The following is a 20,629-nucleotide window of genomic DNA, read 5'->3' as shown; positions in this document are numbered from 1 at the left end:
CATGAATTCAAGGAATATGGTGAAAGAAAAAGAAAATGATGCAAGTTCAGTATAATCTGCCAAAGTATTTGTAAATACACAGGGGAGCTACAGTCAGTGAAAACTGTGTGTATTTAAAGTTTTTAAAAGTGGAAGAGAAAATAAGTATGACTCACCTGAACATCAGTTAAACTGCAATGAAGAAAGAAAGTTCTGTCTGCACTATCTGTATTAAAACCAACCTCACTTCTGCTGTCTCATTATGTTTTTCAATATCCAAATCTTAGCCTAGTCTTTAGTCCTGTTTTTCTTGGTATTGCTGAGAAAATGGAAAGATCATTTTGTTTTATGTGTAACTAGCAGATTTTAATGTTGGTAAAAGCAGTTAGTTGCAATATTCATATAATAGTGATTTGTCAGTTTTTATGTATAATTTTTGTTAAAAGCCTATTCTTAAGTGTAGTGTCGAACAAAAATGACAAGATACTAACCTACTAGCTAATCTTTGCTTACACGTCTGAGAGAGTGATGCATGCTAATTTTCTGTTTGTTCCAAGTAATAGCGGTTAAATGCTGATCAGTTCAAGCAAAATATAAAAATAAAGAAAAGAAATAAAGAAAGAAGGAAGGAAAGAAAGAAAAGAAAAAAGAGAGGGAAGGAGAGAGAATTTAAGGGTCACACACACCTGGGAGGGGCCGAGGGTCATGCCATTGAAATGGGCCCAATTGTCCCATTGAACTGATATTCATGAGATTTTTTTGAATGACCTTACAAGTTAACCTTCCTGATTTTAAAACGAAACATTCCTCTTTCTCATCCAAGTTCCTACCTCAGGAAAGCAAACTTCAGACAATGAACTGAAACTTATCAGATCACCACATCTAGACAAACATTCATGTTTGCTTCCTTACCCCTCCCTAATTCCTGTTTTTCCTGCTATAGAAACCCCCAATTTCAGTTGGTTGGTGAGGTGGATTTGAGACTTCTCCCTTCTCTTGGCTGCAGCACTCTATTAAACCCTTGTCTTAGTGACTGGAAGTCTGTGCAGCGAGCAGCAGGTCCTAGTGAAGCCCTGGCGTTTCACTAACACCAGCAGCCCTGCCTCTTTCGCTCCATCTCTCAGTCTTGCGTTGAACTCTGCAGGCTTTATTCTCCGAGGGCGTCTTTGTATGTGGTAGGTAGCCACTGGCAGATCAAGGAATGCAATGCTCCCATAGTGATCGTACAGCCTGGTTAGCTCAGGATAGTATGGGTTTGTGCCCAGTCTGTCGAACTATTAAAAGTTTTACCTTTCCCTTTCAAAAGTCTTCTGTTTAGATGAGAAATTAGGAGGTTACCCTACCTGATAGCGGGTGCAGCCACCCTGTTAGGATACATAAACGCAAGTTCAGTTTTGTGTCCCCGCAGATCTTTAGCATTTACTCAAGGAGGGTCGTCTCTCCTGCCCTTGTGTATTAGTCTATTTGTGCTGCTTTGGCAAAACTGCATACACTAGATAATTTATAAAGAATGGGAATTTATTTCTCACAGTTGTGATGACTACAAAGTCCAAGATCAAGACCCTGGCAGATTTGGTATCTGGTGGGGACCCAGTGTCCCCCCTTCCAAAATGGTGCGTTGTTGCTGCATCCTCCAGAGGGGGTGAGCTCTACCTTCGCAGAACAGAGGGACAAAGTAGGAGCAGAATGGATACTGTGTTCCCATGGCGGAAGAGCAAAAAAAGGGCCTAAGCTTGTTCCCTTCAGCCCTTGTCAGGACATAGTCACTTTCCAGAAGGAGGACCCACTTCTTAATTTAACCAGAAGAAAAATTAAGTTTTAACACATGCATTTTGGAGATGACACATTCAAACCATAAGATTCAGACACTGGGCCCCCAGATTTATGTCCTTCTCACATAAAAAATTCATTCATCCCATCAGTCCCCAAAATCTTAACTCATCCCATCCTCCATTCAAAAGTGTGAAGTCCAAGTCCCACTTAAATGTGAAGTCAGAGATGGTTAGATTCAAACGTGTGTTTCATTCTGAGGCAAACTGCTCTTTAGCTGTGAACCTGTGAAATCAAACAAGTTATATGCTCCCAAAATACAAAGGCAAGGTAGAAACAGGACCCATACTTTCATTCTAAAAGGGAGAAATAAACCAGAAGAAAGGATTAACAGATACCAAGTAAGTCCAAAACTCAACAGGGCGAGCAACATTAACTTTTTTATTATTTTTTTCTTTTTTTATTATATTTTAAGTTCTGGGGTATATGTGCAGATTGTGCAGGATTGTTACATAGGTGTACACATGCCATGGTGGTGGTTTGCTGCATCCATTAACCCATCATCTATATTTCTGCTTACTCTGAAGCTATAAGCAGGTCTGTGGTTCTCTGTAGTCACAGAATAGTCTAATTTTAGTTATAAGAATATGTCTAGTCTAGTCTAAGAATTTAGTTGCTGGCTTTAATGTTTCTTCAAATATTTCTTCACCAAGCTAAGGCCAGAGGTTGGCAGCTACTTGCCTTTGAAATAGTGTAAGGTCATCTGCTCTTGTTCCTCATTCACATCTTTCCTTATATCTTAACTACTGTTTTAAACCTACCAAGATGAGTATCAGGGAAAGATGGAGCTGTGTAAACAGCTCTCCTGGAAGAGGGAGTACCCAAAAAGTGTGGGTTTCAAGGCAGCAAAAAAGTGTCAGTAAATATTTATCTTGTTATCAATTTAACTCCATCTTTGTGTTCAGGATTATTTCAATTCTTTTAATTTTGTTGAGATTGATTTCATTGCTTAGCATGTGTAGTAACTTGACATATGTTATATGTACTTATAAAAATATGTACACGAAGTTATAAAGTAAATTTTTATGTAAGTGTTAATGGGGAGAAATTTTTTGATATTGCTATTTAAGTCTTCTATAATACTTTGGTTTTCTGTCTGCTTGTTCTACAAGTACTGAGAGAAGAGGCTGAAATAGGCAACTATAATTGGGTAATTGTTTCTTTATCATTTTACTATTTCAGTTTTTTCTTCATATATTTTGAAACTTATGTGAAGCATATTAAGTGTGTGCATTTAGAATTGTCAAGTCTGAATAAATAGAACCCTTTATCTTTACCTTTATTAATGAAGTCCCACTTTGCCTATGCTAAAATTACTTGTTCTGAAGTTTGCTTTGCCTGATATTAGTTTTCATAAAATTTGGAAACCCTGCATATATTTCTTTAAGTATTTTTGCTGTTTCTCCCTATCCTCCTTTTGGAACTGCCATTGCCCAAATGTTAGACAACTTGATATTTCTTCACAGGTCACTGAGTAATTGTGTGTAATTAGTCCTTTTTCTCTATATTCTTCATCTTTGCTAGTTTATACTTCCTTATCTTTAAACTCACTGTACTTCTTATTTCCTGCAAAGACCAATTTGCTGGTAATTTCACTTAGTGACATTTTTATTTTTAATACTGTATTTTTCATGTCTAGAAGTTACTTTTTTCATATGTGCCATTTTTCTCTTAATTATGAACACTAATGTTTCCATTGACAACCCTGAGAATATTCAACATAATTACAATAGCTTTCTTAATGTTCTTGTGTGCTAATTCTATCATATCTTTATTTCTGTGTTTCGATTCTCTGATATCTTCCTGATTATGGGCCATCTTTTCTTGCTTCATTGTATGTCTACTTATTTTTTTTACTGGATTCCAGATAGTGGGGATGCTTTGTGTGTGCCAGATTTTGTTGTATTCCTTTCAGTAGTGTTGAAATTTTTTTGGCAAGCTGTCAAGTTACTTGAAGGACAGTTTGATTCATTTGAGGCTTGCTTTTAAAGCCTATTGGAAGGCTCGTTTATAGTCATTACCCTTGGGTTTATTTAGACTCCACTTCTATGACATGACCAATTTAGGATCTTCACTGACTGTCCTGTGTATATAGTGAGACTTTTCAACTCTGGTTAGTGGCAACTCAAATACTCAAAAGAGCTCCTAGTATGACCTCTTGTGAGTTTTCATCTCTGGCAACTGCTGTTTCCAAGGACTTTGTCTTTGGTTGTCTCATGTGATCTCGCCTTCTGCATATACAGGTTGGTTTTAGTCAAGACCCAATAGGACCCCATGCAGACTTTGTAGCTTTACTCTATCCCCAAAATCTGGACTGCTTAATCTCCCCAAGCTCTGGTCGTCATCCCGTCAAGTCAAAGACCAGTGGAGGAATATCACCTTCTCTTCTATCATCTTGAAATTTTCTCCTGGAGGAAAGATGACGAAATCATGGTGCTTATTTCAGTGGTTTACTTTGTCTGAGACACAAGTCCTGTACTTTCTTTTTTTTTTTTGAGACAGAGTTTTACTCTTGTTACCCAGGCTGGAGTGCAATGGCGCAATCTTGGCTCACCGCAACCTCTGCCTCCAGGGTTCAGGCAGTTCTTCTGCCTCAGCCTCCTGAATAGCTGGGATTACAGGCACATGCCACCATGTCCAGCTAATTTTTTGTATTTTTAGTAGAGACAGGGTTTCACCATGTTGACCAGGATGGTCTCGATCTCTTGACCTCGTGATCCACCAGCCTCGGCCTCCCAAAGTGCTGGGGTTACAGGCGTGAGCCACCGTGCCTGGTCCCGACAAGTCCTATACTTTCTATTGTCTAGTATATAAGCATAGTTTTTTCTATATTTTATTTTATTTTTATTTTTATTTTGCTTAAAACAAAGTTGATTCCAGACACTGTTACTTTCTTTTTCTTTTTTTTTTCTTTAAGATGGAGTCTTGCCATGTTGCCCAGGCTGTTTCCAAACTCCTTGGCTCAGGTAATCCTCCCCACTCAGCCTCCCAAAGAGGTAGGATTATAGGCATGAGCCACTGCACCTGGTATGAAACTATTTCACATCGAAGCAGAAATGCTGCCATCAGTAATTTTAAAAATAACATTTCTGTTATGAATTTTTTATTTTTTATAAACTTTAGATGTACAAGTGGGGAAAACATTTTTCTTTTAGCACAAAGAAAAAAGAGTGCTAACATCCACTTGTCAGGAAAATTTGCCTGAATGCAGTTCATTACACAGATGATTTTCTACATCTTTACTCAACTTGAAACAATATAATTGCTCAGTGGAATAGATGGAATTTTTTTAGATATTTTATCATTATACTTACACAAGTTGACAACATAATTTTTTACCAACTTGTATGGCCTATACTTTTTCTGATTCTGTTATTTTGCAATAAACAATACAGTTTTTATCCTTCTGACTACTTTTTTATTATATTTCAGGGAAAAACTCAGGTTTCCTAAGTCTCTCCTTAAATCTTGAAACTCTAATACATATATTTGATGACGATTTTTTCTTTGCAAAGTCTTCCAGTTAGGATTAATGTTCTTAGAGTTTTTGTATTAGAATAGGCATGTTAGTAGCTGTCTATCTGTATGCAAAATAAGAACACCCAATTTTAAATATTTTATTGATTATTGACTTTTTATTTATATTTGACTTTTTAAACCAGGTTTATTTGTTACATATAAATAGATTATATATGATATAATATCTGTACATGTGAACTGATAAAATTATATTTTATTGCTGATTCAAGTAAAATCAGTAGTCTTAAAGTCAGTGATGAGATTTTATCAAAATGGCGAGCCACTGTTAGCAAAGTTAAAGACATAAAAAAATTACAGTTTTTCCTTCTTTGTATTACTAGAAGAGCCAGAATGATTAAAACTGTGCAAACATGTTTTGTGCTTTTTACACGACAGGGAGATCATTTCCAGGTTCAACTCTAGGGTCACTGTGGGCTCTTCACATGCACAATTACCTGGTAGTGCATTCAAGATTTACATAGTACATGGATAACTTCTTATAGTGAGGAATTGTCCTGACGCTTCAGGATATCCAGACTCTTTTGATCTCATTCACTAAATGATAGTGGTACCCTTTAATCCGTCCATCACTGTGGCTTACGAAAAACCCTCACAAATTTCTGAAGCACAGAATTGAGGATGTTTTTACCAGTGGTGTGAAATATTCAATAAGTTAAGGAGAAATAAATGTTGGAATACCTATAGAATATGCCAACCATTCACCTGTCTCCTTAAGGATCTTCCATAAAAGAGCATTAAAAAATCCTTACTATGGTCTGAATGTTTGTGTCTCCTCAAAATTTGTATATTAAAATCTTACCTTTAAAGGTGATGATCTTAAGATGATCTTTGTGAGACAATTAGATCATAAATAGGATTTGTACCCTTATAAAACAGTCCTAAGGGAGCTTTTTGCTCCTTCCACCAAGTGAAGCCACAATGAGATGGTGTCACCTGTGCACCAGAAAGTGGGTCCTCACCAGACACTGAATCTGCTGGCACCTTCATCTTGGACTTCCCAGCCTCCAGAACAGTGAGAAATAAACTTCTGTTGTCTACAAACTACCCAGTTTATGGTGTTTTGTTGTAGCAACCCAAACACACTAAGACATTCCACACCAAGACATTGACAAATACATTAGTGGGAGCAGCACAAACTTTCTTAACACACATGGTAGGGGTCTTCTTTGTAGAGGAAGGATGAACATGAACAGGTTGCCATTAAAATGGGTTTTCTGAATTCAGTGGGGATGATGGAATGTCCCAGTCAAAGAATCCACAAAATAGAACTTGACCGTCAGGGGCACAGTGAGTGTGGTTTCCCCAGTAAGCAGCAGAACTAAAAAAAGAAAACAGGCATAATGGTTTGTTCCACAGAGAGCATAACTAAACACTAATTAATCATGGGCTCCCTACGACCAAAACAGTTACCAACCTTCTAAGGTATTATCTAAATTAAATTGTGTAACTCCTTGATTCCTACCACATTGCTCCACCCTACTCCTCCAACCACCCCCAAAAAGAAAAGCATTTTAAAAACTAGATATAATTTGAGTTAGTTACCATGTTTCTGGAGTCCGCTGATCTTAGTTGTATACATGTTCACCCTCTTCAGAATTTAAGACAAATTGCACTAACTACCCCTAAAAGCAATATGCATCTGTGACTTGTGGGTGTATTTAAATTTCAGAGGTAACACAAAACTGCATTTGGTCATGTTTCCCAAACTAATTTAGTGATAATTCAGAAATCTGTAGAAGGGCCCAAAGAAAGAGAAGTTTTATGGCTGTATCATGGAATACTGCAAGCCATGTCATTTGGTTCTTTTTTAAATTATACTTAGGTTCTGGGGTACATGTGCAGATCATGCAGGATTGTTGCATAGGTACATACCTGGCAAAGCGGTTTGCTGTCTCCATCCCCTCATCACCTATATCTGGCATTTCTCCCCATGCTATCTCTCCCCAGCTTCCCCACCCCCTGCTGTCCCTCCTCTAGCCCCCACCAACAGATCCCAGTGTGTGATGTCCCGCTCCCTGTGTCCATGTGTTCTCATTGTTCAATATCTGCCTATGAAGTCAACAGAGCAAATGTTTTTTTTATTTTTTTTTATTTTTAAATTTTTTCTATTTCCACGTGAATGATGTTTTTAGTGTCTGTGCTGTGCAGAGCCTCTCCCAGGCTACAACAGGAGAATCACAATGAAGTTCTCTGGGGTTTTAAAGCAAACTCCTCTTGCTCAAAAAATATTATTTTAAAATAATAAATTTTGAACAAGAATTATTCTTCTTGGTTTTAAATAGGAACTTGGGAGAGAATGACTATCTGAACATGGGACGTAGGGAGAATAACATTCAACTCAAGCTCCCCATCATGAGCTGCTTTTGGGTGAAGGGTTGAGATGAAGTCTCACTGTGTCACCCAGGCTGGAGTGCCGTGGCGGGATCTTGGCTCACTGCAATCTCTGTCTCCCGGGTTTAAGAGATTCTCATGTCTCAGCCTCCCGAATAGCTGGGATTATAGGCACCCAACACCATGCCCAGCTACTTTATGTATTTTTAGTATAGATGGGGTTTCACCATATTGGCTAGGCTGGTTTTGAACTCCTGACCTCAGGTGATCCTGCCTCAGCCTCCCAAAGTGCTGGGATTACAGGAGTGAGCCACCGTACCAGGCCAAGCTCTTCGAGTTTTATTAATCTGTTAAACCGTAAGGTTGGGTATTCCTCAGAGTACTCCATCGTCAAATAAATGTGTTAAAAACGGTTCTGTGGCCTGACAAAGTAATGAATATACAAATTGTATTAAGCAATTGACTGACTCTCTGTGTTGTGCCTACTTGGCTAAACAAATGCCTCTGTTTCAGCACACATTTATGACCTCACAGGAGAGTTCTCTATGACCTCAGGGCTGAGGAGGAAACATAAGAGTTTTATTTCCAAATGACTTTGCATAATAAACTGGGTCCATCCAGAAATGAGATGCTGTCTCTTTCATCAGCTAAGGAAGACTGTAAGAGAGCCTGGAAGGAGATACACTCCAAGTTGAGCAGAACTTCAAGTGGAACATCTGATTTTCACTTTTTGTTTGTTTTTCTGGAGGACCAGATGGCCAGAGGCATGGATCTACATACATTTATGGGCAATTTTTAACAATTGTGTTAGAGGGATTAGAGAAATGGGGATAAGGAGACTTGCAAGAGGAAGGCCTCAATCCTTGTTTTACAAAGGGCCTAGAGACTGAGGAAATGAGTGAACCAATCATGTAAACACTTGCTCCAAGATAGAAAGCATCCGGCAATTAAGTAGACAAGACCTTCTGCTCTGCAAAGTGCTTGCTTACTGAGTTCATGAATAAAATGAAAGTAGTAGTGAGGATTACGCATGGACTCCCCTGCAAACACTATACCCTCAAAGCCTCTAACCAAACCCCACACCATATTGTAAGCAAATAGACAAGCTGTTTACTCCACAATGAAAATAACCACTTGAAGTTTCAGCCTTAGTAAACTCCATCCCTCTCTTACCTACAAATGTATCCATGTCGCCCTTTTTCCTCCTGTCTCCCCTTCAGACTCAGAATAGGAGCTGTCTGCCCAGTTTAGGAATAAGACCTCTCCTTTACTCTTGATATCTTGTTCCATTTTATTCAAGGCTTAGGTATTATTCCTTGTACCCTTTCTACAGGTCATTTTCAGGCACAATGACGTACCATCTTATTTAAGAAGAACTCTTTCTTAATGCTGAACCCCACTTCCAGCCTCAAGTAATATTTTTCCTTTCATACCCAGATAAAGTCCCTTGACAAGACTGGCCCACCCTGGTTGTCTCTACTTTCATATAACCTTTTACCCTGAAAAGCTAAAGTTCATCATTGTACCTATTCTAACCAGAGACATATAGTATCAAGTAATTATTAAACCCAGAGAAATCATTTCTACTTGGAAATGTTTTAAGATATCTCAGATTAGACTTGGAGAAACCCATGCTACTTGTATTTATTCCAAGGCTAAAAACAAAGCTAAGTATACACTCTCAGCCTGTAAGTAAATTTGGGTGAATTTCTCTGTTCTGGAGATCCTCCAGAGTACACATTCTCTCTGCTAGGAAGGATCTATGAGGCTGAGGCCCTCAAAGCCATAAAAAGGATCTGAGACCTATTTTCTTCCATCGGCTTTGTAGGCAGTGGTTTCATACACTAAGTACAATCATTATTTCTTAGTATTTTATTTGTTATACTGAATAACTGAGAATCATTCTCATATGATGTATTGTATGATAGCCTTTATTGTACAATCTATTTGTCCAATTATATCTGGTAAAGTGTAATACAGATTATTATTAAACCTATGCAAGTAACTGTATTGCCATGAAAAGTAAGGGGAGGAAGTCAAAATATCTGTTTCTGAATTCTGTCAGGGAAAATCAGATACTCTGGAAAAGATATATTTTATTTTATTTTTAAATGCATAATCTGCTAAATTGAAGAGTATTCATATTAGACATAATTAAGAAGAAACATAGCTTCCACATATTTTCCTTAAGAGACAAAATCTTTGAAAGAAAATCAATATTCCTAACAAGTAAACGAAATTAAATGTTCCTTATCAGTGTACTCAGTCCTTTGCAGTTAATTTTTGTTCCGCTGGATCCTGGGTCAGCCCTCTGCTTTCATGAAGTCATCTGCCTCTGGAATCAAAAGAGCCACAGAAATCTTGACTCAGTCCCCTCGCACAATTTCAAAGACATACAAGGCATGTCTGCCTGGAAATCTGTGTGTAAGAGTTTATTCTCTGAATTATACATTGTTAGGAGTTTCTATTACAATCTGTTTCTTAAGGCTCTGCGACTGTTGTTGGCCAAAGACAAAAATTCTGGTCTCAGCTAATAGCAGGTTATAAGGCTCAGAGTAAAGCTGATAACTGCAGATGAGACAGATTGGTATAGTTAATTTATCGCAATAATCAAAAATATTGAAATGAGAGTAAAAATCCTCTGTTAGGTGTGTATTAAAAATAATACACATACACACACACACATGACACACACACACACACACACATGTATATACATTTTTTTTGAGACAGGGTCTTGCTCTGTCACCCAGGCTGCAGTGCAGTGATGCAATCACAACTCAGGTTCAAGCAATTCTCCCACCTCAGCCTCCAGAGTAGATGGGACTGCAGTCACATACCACCACGTCTGGCTAATTTTTGTATTTTTAGTGGAGATGGGATTTCAGTATATTGGCCAGGCTGGTCTCAAACTCCTGACCTTATGATCTGCCTACCTCGGGCTTCCAAAGTGCTGGAATTACAGGCATGAGCCACTGTGCCTGGCCAACATATATTTTTAATAAAAATTCCTTCAATGTTTCCTCTAAACATAAAGCTATATTATGATAGTAAGGTTGTTAAAACACCTCCAAGGTCTTCCAGTCTATTCTGTAATCTCTGAAAAATTTATAGTAGTAATATTTTAGCCATAAAAAATTATCCTTTAAAATCTCTTCCCATGGAATACTTATAATATTGTTAGAACTTAAGAAATATGGAGCATTAAAAAACTGATTATTTCTATATCACTTTCTTCATAATGCAAATAAATAATTTTTTGACTCACTGGAGAAAATCTCAAAGTTACTTTTAAATATTAAATAAATGCTCTTTATTCTAAGTGGAGGATCTAATTTTGATACAACAAAAATCAAACAAGTTTTTGAAAGTTTCTTTTCATTTGATTAAGTGAGAATCATGTGCCTGGTGAATAACTATTTAGTGAGTGTAAATTACAGTATTTTAAGTAAGCATAACAGACAATCACACCATTTACTGCAAGAAATATTAGCTTTTTCAGAGGTGAGTGAAATGTGTTCTTCTTTTGTTTTGTAAATAATCAAGGACATGATAAAACTTATACATGTTTCTGTCTCTGAAAAGTGACAAAAGCAAGAGAACACATTCATTAACAAGACCCAAAAGTATTGCCACTCTGTAATACACTAAGAATGAAAGTGACATGTGTTAACAACTATCCCTTATGACCAAAATATCAGCGTCCTTTCTTACTTAAAAAGTTATCCAGAGATCCGAAGATTATTTATTAACTAGACTTAATATTAGTCCATGGTTATACAGTTAATTAAGAATCTTGGATATCATGTTTTAAACTAACACATTAGAGAGCCTGAGTCAGCTTATATAAAACAATTTGTCAGACTTGTGACTCGATGTAGTTGAACACAGCTTTATATTAACCATAATGATGAATCATATTTTAGCTTATTTGATTAGTAAAGCGGTGTAAGAAATTTAGTAAGTTCAGATGAACTAGTGTCAACTAATGTGAAAACAAACACAAATCTGCAAATCACATCAAGAAAAAGCCAGTGTGTATAAATCTTTTGCCTTTTACTAAAGATTTCCATGGAAAAAGCCATGTAGCTGTGTGCATCTATTTATTTTTTTGTTTTTTAAATCAGCAAATTAAAATTGTATAGATTTGTGGAATACAACATGATACTTTAATATAGGTTTGCATTGTGGATTGGCTACCTCAAACCAATTAACATATGAATTACTTGATATGCTTACTATTTTTTGTGTATGGAGAGAACACTGAAAATCCACGCTCAATAATTTCCAGTTATATAATATAATGTTAGTACTATAGTCATCATGATGCATAGTAGAGCTCTAAAATTTATTCCTCCTAACTGACCAACATCTTCCCCATCCTTCCACTCCCAGCCTCTGATATTCATGGTTTTACTCCCTGTTTCTGTCCATTCAACTATAGCTGTGTTTTTAAATCAAACTCATTCAAATAATGTGATTTGTCTAAGGATTTACCTGGATGATGTAAACTTGGATTCTTATATAAAAATATTTCTTGGTTATCAGTAAAAAGAAAAAAAAATCCTTAAAAGTCTAACACATGTAAGTATGAAAAGTTCAGCTTCTTCATTTTCTACGATTTTGGAGAAATAGATTTATGTTATTCTTATTATTCTTTATGAAGTCATTAGAACAGAGCTCCTTTAATTAGAGGAACTTCAAAATCTAATTCATTGGATCCTAATGGAAGTAGGAAATAGATTGTACTGATGCAACAGATAAAGGCTTTTCTCAGTTACAGATGGGCAGGGCACACAACGTGCAGCTCCATTTGCATCTGTGGGTACAGTAATCACAGAAACTCACTACACCAGATCTCCTTTCTAGTGGCCACAAAATGATTCCTTAATTGATTTGTGTGCACAGATAGAAGAAAATAATAAGAAGGTAAATTCTCTACTATTTAACATGGAACAGAATAGATTCCCATCATCTTGGCAGGAATCATCAAAAGGTCAGATCATAAAACTGGTTTTCTGGTAATTGTCGCCATTATTAAGGAATAACATTTTCTATGTGCAAATGGAATGAGACTAAGAAAGACAGGAACCAAAAACACAAAGAAACAAAGCAGTAGAGATAAGATCTAGAGAATCAGAGAGTCAGCAGAGGTAAAATTTGATTGCTACTTCAGGAGCAGCTTGAAAGAGAGAGAGTTGAAAAAGAGAGGGAGAGAGTGCGCGATGCCTCTTAGGCAGTGCAATTGAATTGGCTTCATTAAATGAATTCACTTGGGCATCTTGGCAGTACCTTCAAAACCTCCAAAGGATAATTCTCAAAATGTAAAAATAAAATAAAAACATGATTTATACAAATATAAACAGCTTGTGTCAAATATTTTCTTCATCTTATCAATGAAATGGTGCAGTGAGTTCAGAAACTATTCATGGCTCTGGTCATTTGTAGTTAATTTCATAACTAATAAGATCGCCAATGTAGTTATAAAAATATTCAATATCATACAGAAAAACAAATCATAAGCTTTATCTTTTCCACTAAAAAGGAATTGCAACTGCACTGAACAAAAGCATGCAAGTTAATATGTAACCTAAGTTTAGGACATTTAATCTGTTGTCAATAGTGAGCAGAATGATGAACATTCTTCTAGATAATGAAAGAAGCCTTTGGTTGGCCTGGCAAACAATGCTTCTGAATATCATTGAATATACATGCCATCCACTTTTTTTTTGCGGCCTTATTACAAAGTTGTGAATATTTTCACCTAACACACCCCATAGGCACTTTGACTACAACACATCTGAAACTAAATCCATTATTATTTTTTCAAAACATATTTCTCTTTTTCTACTTCCTCCTTTGGTTAGTGGCTTCACTGTACACTCAATTATACACCCAATGACCATGTCCAAAGCTTGATAATCAGGCTGTCTCCTACCTAACTGCATTCCCCATACAAAAGAATCACCTGTTCTATGTACCTTATTTTTTTCAAAGTTTTTGAGATCCTCTCTCTCAGCTTAATTCTTGTCATATATTTGCATCCTAAAGTCTCTGATTCAGTGTTTTCAAAATTCTGCGTGCATCAGAATCACATGAGGTTTGTGGTCTGTAGACTGTAAGACGGTTCCTGATTTCCCCTGTATCCCAATATTCAAGCCCTTGTATACATTTCTACCTTGAGTATGGACGCCATGTGAATTGTTTCAAAACACTAGAAAAAGGCAATGGTGATGGGAGTTCTCTTCCATAATTACGTTACACATGAGTATAACTTTCCTCTTGCTAGCAAACTCTTTTCCTTGCTGACTTTAATGAAGTAAACCTCCACGTAGAGAGACCCATGTGACAAGGGACAGAAGCAGCTTCCAGGCAACAGCTAGCATGGAGATAAAGCTTTCAGTCACAACCCACAAGAAACTGAATCCTGCTAACAGCCATCTGACTTTAGAAGCTCATCCTTTCCCAGTCAAACCTCAGATAGGACCCCATGTTTGTCCAACATATTGACTGCAGCTTTGTGAGATACCCTGAAGTAGAAGACCTGGATAAACCGTACCCTGATTCTAGAACCTCAGAGATAAGAAATGCTTGTTGTTTCAGCTGCAAAGTTTGTGGTAGTGTTTATGTAGTAACAAATAACTAATAAGGGAACTTTTTAAAAGTATAGGTTCTCAGGCCTCTTTAAATGTGGGATGGGGACCAGAAATCTGCAGAGCTTTTTAAAAGCTCTTCGTGTAGTTCTAATATTACAATATGCCTGAACTGCGAGTCACTGTTCTAAGTCAGACCCCTCCCACTCATACAACTTTTACGTTGCTACCGGAATGTTCCTACTAAATCTAAAAAATGACCAGTTTTTGTGTACTTTTAACCTCTCAATGCCTGTACATTACCAATGCAATAATGCAACTAGCTGATCTAGAGTACACCCCCTTCAATTATGCAGATACTATGTACCTCCTCTGTATAAGCTTTTATTATTTCACAAAAGGCATCCTAAACTATTTGGAGTTGGTCCCCTGTGTCAGCATTAATTACATCTCCATGAATTTTCTAGAGTGCTTCCTCTGCTTAGATTTCCTATCTTCTGTCCTAAACCTCATCTGTTTGTATCTGGTAGATACAAATAAAATGTCAAATCTATGAACTATATATTTATCATATAACTTATCACCTTGTGACATAATTAATTTGTAAAATGTATCTCTCGTCCACTAGATGGTGGGCTTTTGCATGGGTTAGACCCAAACTTACGAATCTTTTAGAGTAGCATTGTTATAAGTTATACATCTGTCACATGCATAGAGCAAAATTCATGCCACAAAGTTATTATTCAATATAATATAAAAATACATATTTGCTTAGCTCTAGTTGCTTATAAAATGCCATACAAACCGTCTTGCAGGTGCCCTACTCATTAACATATATATTTCCTAATTTAATTTTTTATAAATCAAATAATATAAGCGACTTTCATTATTTAAAAGAATTCTTCAGTAAATCCATTGGAAAGCAAAAAATCCTTTTGAGAGCATGATGTTACAATTTTCACATCCTTACTCTTTCCTTTCCTTAAGTTACATTGAGTTGTGTTTTAAAGTAGTGTTCATCTGTATTTAGTGATATCAAATTGTACATTTGAACAAATGCTTTTCTCTCTCTGGAAGTCGCTGAATATATACCAGAGCTAATGCTTAGATTTTTAAATCCCAGGAGAAAAAGAAAATGCAGCTCAGGCCCATCCACAGATAGACATTCAAATTTTTAAAAACCAGTACAATGACTCTGCAAGAATGGCATGGGCAACATTTGAATTAGAGTAAAATTTTAAAAATTCATATTTCAACTTAAATAAAAGGTGTATCTTTTGTATGCTCCTAACTGGTAGAAAAAAAATGCTAAGATTAAAGAATGACTCTATTAGTTAAGAGTGAGTTAGATGCCTGTTTTTAAGATTGTATTATTTCTGTGGAAAGGTCAAGAATATGGCTCTTTGGAGTTTTGAGCTTTTAAGAAGAACAAGTATAGAAAACACGTTCTGTAATCAGAAAATAGATTAAATAAATGATCAACCACTCAAAAGAAAACAGGCAACACAGTTTCACGGCCACCTTTCTTTTATTTTTGGTTTTCCCCAGCCTGAACTTCCTGTAATATATTAGTGAGGAGGGGCTGGAGAGTAAAATCAAAGGAGGGTGCTTCTTACATATTCTTGTTATGTTCTCAAGTACTGTCATGCTTTAAATTAAGTACTAGAAATGTATATTTTCTGTAGGAAATAGAAAATGCAGTTTAAGAACTGGAGATATATATATATATATATATAATCCGTGATGATTAGCTGAGAAATTCATTCAATGACATTAACTAGAATTGCCAAATATCAATAGCAATTTACCTGGGTGCATTTTCAGAGCTTTAATATATGAAGGTTATGTCTATATTGGTCAAATGAAAAGGCAGGCAATTCAATATCCAAGCATTTTTCTTATTAATGGGAAAATAAGCAAATTGGTAGTTTTTTATGTTGGCTCTCTCATTGGTACACAAAAAGCATTTACATGATTACTGCTTGCATTTCTCACTATATGTTTTCAATTCATAAACTTAATTCTATTTTCAGAATTTAAATTTCATTTATCAAAAAACCTGCTATTTCTTAATTATCACAAAATCTTATTGCTGAAAGAGAGTTTTAATGTTATCTATTTCATTGTTTCTCAACTAGGAAGCTGTATATTCAATTGGTAAAGACAAAGCACCTTTGCATTTTTTGGAAACCTCTAGCCTTAGGGAGCAGAGAAGAGGCAGGATAGGAGGAGGTGGAGAAGAGAATGGAGGTGCACTCCCCAGAAGGTTGCAGGCAGAGACAAAGCCACAGGCACTTTGCTGAGTGGATCTTTGTTTGGTTAATGCTAACCTAGCTCCACATCTCATTTTCAGGTGAAGTGAGGACCATAAAATCTCATATTCTTTGTCCAATAAGAGGAACAGAAGCAGAGGCATTCCCTAGCCACGACAACTTTCCACCTTACTACCTAAATGTAACTCTCATAATCTTGGAACTGTACCCTAATTGGAAGGCATTTCTTTCTTTCTGTTTGCACTTCTTTAAACTTACATGAAACTTTTCGTTTGTTCAGACATCTGGCAAATGCATCTGAGGTATACTGAGGTACATGAATCTAGATGCCAAAACACATTTCACATTAATCTTCTACTTCTAATGGGAAACTACAATTTATTGGAGGTAGATACTTATGTTTTCTCCTTCTGTCACTAAATGGCAAACCCTTATTTATCTTTCAAATCCTTGCCTGAATCTCATGTCTACATTCTCTGGAAATGAGAAAGAAGAGAAGGATCATTGCTGTGTGTGTCGTGGAAGGAAAAGGCCCAGGGTTGCCTACTGTGGATAACAACCCATTTAGATTTCCATTCACCTGGAATATATTTTCCTAGAGAAAATTAACCATGGATTTTACTTTGCTGGACTAAATTTATGGGTTGTGGACTTTCTAATGTTGCATTTGTAACATTTCAACTTATTTTTCACATGTTAACACTGTAACTAGACTTTAAGCCCATTGAGGCAAGAACTGTCACTCTTACTTCAGGGACTGGTAAAGTGGCTGACACATAGTATATACTTCATAAATATTTTCTTTTAAAAGGTTGCTTGATGATTTGTAGGACAATATAGATTCTAGAAATCATTTACGTTTGATATATTTTAAAGTCATCACTTTATGCATTATTGTATGCAAAATATTCGCTGAGTGAATTTTCTGGTGATACTTTCATTTTATCTTTCTGTGTCCAATATTTATAGCATTTTTCTGTCAGGTAGAGGCATCAATATTCTCTCAAATCCATTTTGCCTTAATCATGAAACTGCAAAGTAATTTTGGATCACAAGTGCTGTCTTTCAAAACAGGATTATTATAGTATCCAAGACAGCTGCCAGAGATGAACACACTTGCTTTGCTTTGTAAGCTGACCTGCTGATGTAACCTGTGGTTTTATATTTAAGAAGGTATAAACAGTTTGTAATTTTGTATCTGTTAGAAACTTCTACAACTCTAAGAGGCTGGCAAATAGAAAATAATTTCTATTTGAAATTATGTCACTTATCTGATTAAGGTGAGGATGTATCAGTGAAGACATTGTGAAAAAAATCCTAGTAGCTTGCTCATAACCATGGTAATCATTCCACAGGATGATTTGTAATACTCAGTTTACATTCTCGATCCAGGTATTTATGATAATTTTCTAAAACAAAAAGGAATCTATTTTCAGTCCACATAATATGCACCTTTTTATAGACATATCTTCCTCTTAGTAAATATGTTTAATATCTCACACACAGTTGCAGTATTTTCAAAATTAATTGTTTCAGAGCTTTCCACTTCTATACTCTATCATTGATTCAAATACCCATCAACGAGTAACCAAGAGTTTAGTAAATGTAACACGAAAATATGCAAGACCTCAAGAGAGGCACAATTCTTATGACTAAAATTATTGTGAGAGTAAACCATTTTCTCAGCTACTAACCTCAAGACAGATAGTGTTTTCTAGAGCCAGTCTCTGGAAATGAGGAAGAAGAGAAGGATCATTGCTGTGTACGTCATAGAAGGAAAAGGCCCAGGGTTGCCTGCTGTGGGTAACGACCCATTTAGATTTCCATTCACCTGGAATATATTTTCGGGTATGAGTGTCCATTTTAAATAGGTAAGAATGGAGTAGTAAGGAAGGTCACAACAGTTTTAAAGAAATCTGGTGTTTGAGAGTAACTATGTCATGAGAAGGGATTTTAGGATCAAGCAAGAGTATTTAATTGAAAACTGATGAGTAGAGGAAGAGGCAAGATGTACATCTGATAATAATAGCCAATATTTTTGAGAGCTTACTCTGAGCCATGTGGAACTCTTTAATCCTACTCTATGTATACTATCCCACTGTATCCTCACAACAACTTTATGTGTTCAATACTATTACCCCTCTTTCACGGATAAAGAATATGAAGCCCAGAGAACTTGTCCAAGTAATTTGCCCAGAAGCCTAATGGCTAATGGGTGGCATAACAAGTATTTAAATCCAGGCAGGCTAAGTCCCCAGCCCATTTACATGTAATCATGAGGCCACCAGCTGTCTCTGTTAGATGGGTGAGCCATTATGCATCCAAGGTGCAAGCAGGAATTAACTTCGGAATGAAGGGCTCACCTGAGGAATGGGAGCCAAGGAGAAATGGAAGGATTTGTGTCCTTGAGTCAGAGGGAAATCTACTTTCTTTAGATGTTGGGGAGGATAACTTGTACCTAGGAGAGGAGGTGAAAGCAAGAAGTAGAGACTTGTTCAGTATTTTTTCTAAGAGACGTGATGCCCACCTACTCGTGGTAGTGATGGAACAGAGAGTAGGACATTACGAGAGATTAATAGTTCATACATCCATATTTACCAGTTATTAGGAGAAATATTTGGAACACTCACTACCTCTTCCTACCTCTCCAGTACATACAAATGTATCACAAACATTTATCGACATCTCTGTGTAAGAGGCACTGTGCTAGATGCTGATGATACAGTGGTGGATGAAACAAACATGAAAACAAACAGAAGAAACAAACACAGAAGCTGTCTCGTGTTCTGAAAGCCTCTCTGGGAAATAGGTATTCATCAAGGTGTAAAATAATCACATAAAAATGTGAAATTGAAAGTGCTAGAAATGTCAAAGAGTGGCACACAGAGCTAAGAGCTCTTTGTTAAGGAAATTTAGCCTGCTTAGCATGCTAATGGACTGTTTCTTTAGGGAAGTGAGTCTGACTTTTTAAAAAATATACATACGGTGTTTGTCAACTATACCTCGATAAATCTAGAAAACTGGAAGCAAATAGTAAACATTTTTGTTTGTGCAAGATGAATAAGTCCCAGCTACTGTACAGCATAGTCTTTATAGAAAATAATACTGTGTTTTATAATTTTTCTTCCTTTTTAAGTTTTATTTCAGGTTCAGGAGGTACATGTGCAGATTTGTTTCATGGGTGAATTCCACCTTGTTGGGGTTTGGTGTACAAATGATCTCATCACTTAGGCAGTGAGCATAGCACCTGGTGTGGTTTGTTGACCCTCACCCTCCTCTCACCCTCCATCCTCAAGTAGGACCCAGTGTTTTCTGCACCTTCTTTGTGTCCAAGTGTACTCAATGTTTAGCTCCCACTTACAAGTGAGAATATGCAGTATTTGGCTTTCTGTACCTGCATTAATTCACTTAGGATAATGGACTGCAGCTACATTCACTGCTACAAAGGACATGATTTCATTCTTTTTATGGCTGTGTAGTATTCCATGGTGCATATGCACCACATTTTCTTTATGCTCCACTGATGGGCATCTTGGTTGATTCCGTATCTTTGCTACCATGAGTAGTGCTGCAATAAACACATAAATGCATGTGTCTTTTTGTAGACAATTTATATTCCTTTGAGCATATACCCAGTAATGAGATTGCTGGGTGAATGGCAGTTCTAAGTTCTTTGGGAAATCTCCATACTGCTCTCCACAGTGGCTGAATAAATTTACATTTCCACGAACAGTATATAAGCATTCCATTTGCTCTGAATCTCTCCAGTATCTGTTATTTTCTGAATTTTTTTTTTTTTTTTTTTTTTTTTAGACAGAGTCTTGTTCTGTCACCAGTGCGGTGGCACGATCTTGGCTCACTGCAACCTCCAACTCCCAGGTTCAAGAGATTTTCCTGCCTCAGTCTCCTAAGTAGCTGGGATTACAGGCACACATCACCACGCCCAGCTAACTTTTTGTATTTTAGTAGAGACAAGTTTTCACCATGTTGGCCAGGATGGTCTCGACCTCCTGACCTCATAATCTGGCCACCTTGGCCTCCCAAAGTGCTGGAATTACAGGCATGAGTCACTGTGCCCAGCTA

The 20,629-nt window shown here is 36.7% G+C and overlaps 1 protein-coding gene and 1 pseudogene across 1 annotated transcript in view; both read left to right on the top strand.

Annotated features, from left to right (window-relative positions):
* Positions 1-20,629, top strand: part of NPY2R (neuropeptide Y receptor Y2) — a 46,531-nt gene that overhangs the window by 1,465 nt on the left and 24,437 nt on the right. The window lies entirely within an intron of this gene.
* On the top strand, positions 11,696-11,818 carry LOC118152457 (U5 spliceosomal RNA; annotated as a pseudogene).

This window comes from Callithrix jacchus, chromosome 3 (assembly GCF_049354715.1).
Source record: "Callithrix jacchus isolate 240 chromosome 3, calJac240_pri, whole genome shotgun sequence".
Lineage (NCBI taxonomy): Eukaryota > Metazoa > Chordata > Mammalia > Primates > Cebidae > Callithrix > Callithrix jacchus.
This window is presented reverse-complemented; position numbering and strand designations above follow the sequence as displayed.